Here is a 4279-nt window from a genome sequence, read left to right on the forward strand (position 1 = left end):
AAGAAAAATATCAAAAATTATGTTTTACACTGTCACTTCTTATTCTTCCTTCATATAGATACTGGTGCTGATAGTTATTTGATTGCTTTTGGAATTACCCTTCATATTATATCTGCTAAAATGTGAGACCAAATCATTGTCAGTTCATTACTGAAGAACCAATGTGATACTATAATGGGGTCCTGACTCCATGAATGTGTTACTCTTGGCTTTTTACGGTTTTATTATTGACCTAACTTTGCTACAGAAGTGATTAACTACTGTTTTCAAATCCTAGGATTCTCTAATGGACCAAATAAAATGAACTCAATGAATCTCATTGGCTCAATTTTGACAGTACAGGTAGAAAATGTCATATTAAATTTGTCGTGTTCAAATATTTATGCACTGTCATACAGTTCTCAAAGCAAGAAAAGATAAAAGAGGAATTTTTAAACAAGTCAGCTCTGGTTTGGCACGTAAAGTCAAATCTAGTTCAACTCAATTCATGGGAGTATAGCATATACTGGTATATATACCAGTCAGCTACAGATAATTTACAACAGGTTACAATGAAGTTCATTTGCAGTCCAGGTATCACAGGTCACCAAGGAAGTGCTGTAAACCTAAATTACAAGATGGCCTAGCACATAGCAGACACTTAGGTCAAAAAATACCAAGAAAACAAAACTGCCTATTAGCTCATCTCTACCTTCTCTCAGGAGGTCCCCAAAGTCATTATACTTCTCATCTCAAGGAGAACTCTGTTGGCTCCTATATGGTCATTCCGCCTACTCTGTCTGCAATTGCCACTATGTAAACCACTTCTTAAGTCTGCTGCTCTTTGCAGGAGGGGCCTCAGAATCCTTCTAAATACCTTGCAGAAGATACCTTATATCTTCCCCAGACCCCCATAAATCCATCCATCTTGGGCTACAGCTGATGACATATTCTTGCAACATAGGTAACCTGACTTAGACAAATACCAATCTGAGGGGTTTCACTACCAGAATTCATCTCAACTGTTGTATTAATAGCACTTTCTCTTCCACAGGAGGGAGATAAACCATTCTGCTTTTATAATAATCATTGAGAGCTTAACATTGATATCTCCTCCACTCCTTTCCACCTCTGATCTTAACTTGGTTGAGATAATTCGGGTTGATGAGGGAAGGCAGAGTGAAGGTGCAATGGCAAAGAAAGGGTGCAAATATTTTTAAGCATCAGCATCAGTTCCGTGCTAAATGTTGTGCTCACCTCTTTAGATTGTTTCATTTAATTGGGATAACAATCCCATAAAGTTGTCTTGTTAGGCCCATTTTCCCATTGAAAGAAAGATAGGGGTTAAGTAATATGCTCCAAACCACACTGCTGTTAAGAACTGAAGCAATGAGTTGAGTATAATTTCAAAGTTCTTGATATTTTCCCACTATGTTCCTCTTTAAGACACATTATCTAAGGATGCCCAGCCTCTTCAGTTAAAGTCACCTCTACCTCACTCCAGCCCAGGGGCCCTTCCTCTGTTCCTGAGATCATGAGGCACGCTTCTTTGAATGACTCTGTCCCATCTCTCTCGGGACCAAAAACTCAATCTAGTAACCCTTCTGTATTCCCTTAGTTTATGCTCATGTGACCCTGGATTGCATTTAGAGAGATGAAGTCAAGACCTTAGTAATGACTGCATATTCATATCTACCTTTTGATTATGTAGTTATACTTACATAAATGGGTATCTACTGTTCTGAATATGCTTTTGATAAGATTCTGAAGTTGTGCCAGGGAGCACTGACTGTATCTATGCTGGGAGCTGTCTGATTTCCTTGTCTTGGATCTTGCTAAACCTTTCTCAAGAATTCACACAATGAAGAGGAAAAATATTAATGAAACTTTTATTCCCACTGCCATTCCTTAACTCTTCTCCAGACCTGGGGAAGTGCAACTACATCTTATTTTTTTTCAACTACAGCTTTAAATACCTTCCTTCAAGGCTGGTTGGCAAATAAAGTGTTATCAGTGCACAAGTAAGTAAGTAAGGTAAAATATCAGGTAAAAAGGATGGTGTACTCAGGCAGAGAAGTTGTAGAAAAGCCAACTTCTCTGGTGGGTACAGACAGTGCAATGGTAAAGAACCCACCTACCAATGGAGGAGACACTGGTTTGATTCCTGGATCAGGAAGATCCCCTGGAGTAGGAAATGGCAACTCACTCCATTATTCTTGCCTGGAAAAATCCCATGGACAGAGAAGCCTGGCAGGCTACAGTCCATGGAGTCACAAACAGTCAGACACGACTGAGCACACACATACCCAAGCAGAGAAGTTGTAGAAGAGCCAGCAAGTGCCACCAATGAATTTTAAAGTGAGATTGGTAGACAGGCATCAAAGCCTTTAAAGCATAGGCATTTATTGAGTTTTATTGTTGAGTTTCACAGAACTCCAAAGACAATGTGATTAAGTTGTTACTCTCGGGAAGGATTTTCCAGGTGAAATGTCTGAGCCACATATTAAGGAACCATGGGATTACAACTAAAACGGATCTGCTTTTACCTTAGTATTTTGCAAATACTCTTTAACATGGTATTAGAAATCATGGGTAGAAAATACAAGAGTTCTAAAAGAAGCCACATGTACCAGTGCTTTAAAGTGGAGATGATAATAGAAACAGAATGCTCCAGTTGTAGTAGTTCAGTGATGGAGACACTGAACTGTTCAAGCTCACCCCTATTTATACATCATGGGTTATTTTGTGTGAGAGGAGACATATATTCTAAACAGTGTTTTCCAAATCTGATTTAATAAAATCATGTAGGGGAGAACTGTCAAAAATACAGATTCTCCCAGATATTCTGATTTACCAAAAATTGAGACCCAAGTATGTGTTTTTGCTGTTGCTGTTTTGATTTTGGTGATCCACAGGTTTGGGAATAACTGTGGGAAAAGATTTAGGCCATCTTGCTACTCTTAGGCATGATTTAGGCAAATCTCATCCATCTTCTCTGTCTAAATCAATGGACTGGGAAAGAAGCATTAGAAGAGTTTCAAAGATTGATTCTAAGACATTCTTCCAGCAATAACAGGCTGGGATATCGGTTCAGGGAGATAATACACACAAGAGGAAGAATCACTCAGTAATAAAGTGCTATTATCCTGAGTAACTTTCAACTTCTCTACTATTTTAGCCTGGAAAATAATAGCATAAAGATGCTTTAGTTTCTCTCCAGCACATATTACAATTTCAGCCAATGCTGTGAGAGGACAGTAGGACTTATAAGGTTAAGACAATCACTATGTTAAGATAACGTGCTTGAAACTCTCATTTCTTGGCTTGCAAGAATGTGTATCATGCAAAGCATGATGTCATAAGGCCCTAGACTGGTTTTGGGACGAGCAGGACAGGGGTATCAGGGAAAAGCAAATTTAAAATGGCAAAGATTATTTTTTACAAGACTGGAGAACTGTTTGTGACCCACCAATTCGTGTATGGATATGAGAGTTGGACTATAAAGAAAGCTGAGCGCCAAAGAATTGATGCTTTTGAACTGTGGTGTTGGAGAAGACTCTTGAGAGTCCCTTGGACTGCAAGGAGATCCAACCAGTCCATCCTAAAGGAAACCAGTCCTGAATATTCACTGGAAAGACTGATGCTGAAGCTCCAATACTTTGGCCATCTGATGCCAAGAACTGACTCATTGGAAAAGATCTTGATGCTGGGAAAGATAGAAGGTAGGAGGAGAAGGGGGCGAGAGAGGATGAGATGGTTTGATGGCATCACTGACTCAATGCACATGAGTTTGAATAAACTCCGGGAGTTGGCAATGGACAGGGAGGTCTGGTGTGCTGCAGTCCATGGGGTCGCAGAGTCAGATACTGACTGAGCGACTGAACTGAATTCATTTCCTCCTTTAGCCCATGGAGCCATTGCTACTGCCTCTAACAAGAGAAAAGGTTCTGCTTTTCTTTTAATATTGTCTGAACGATTTGTTATTTCTGGCTTGTATAACAGCTAGCTCCCTCTTAAAATACCCAAGGTTCTTCCTAGGAAAGCTGTTTAGATCCTGAGTCATCTTTGAGTCATGGATCAATTTGAAAATTCTGCCAAGAAACACAGACTCCAGACTTTGCATGCAGTTCCAGGGACATGTGTATCCCAGCTTAAGAAATGTCAGCCTTACAGAGAGAAACTAGCAATGGGGTTTTCTTTCCATTCCACCAAGTGAATTTTAGTTGATTGCAAAATAACTGTTACACTGCAAAGATCAGAATCTGGCCTCAAATATAGCTATGTAAGTATAGCTATGAAA

Source organism: Oryx dammah, unplaced genomic scaffold (genome assembly GCF_014754425.2).
Source record: "Oryx dammah isolate SB20612 unplaced genomic scaffold, SCBI_Odam_1.1 HiC_scaffold_1, whole genome shotgun sequence".
Classification (NCBI taxonomy): Eukaryota; Metazoa; Chordata; class Mammalia; order Artiodactyla; family Bovidae; genus Oryx; species Oryx dammah.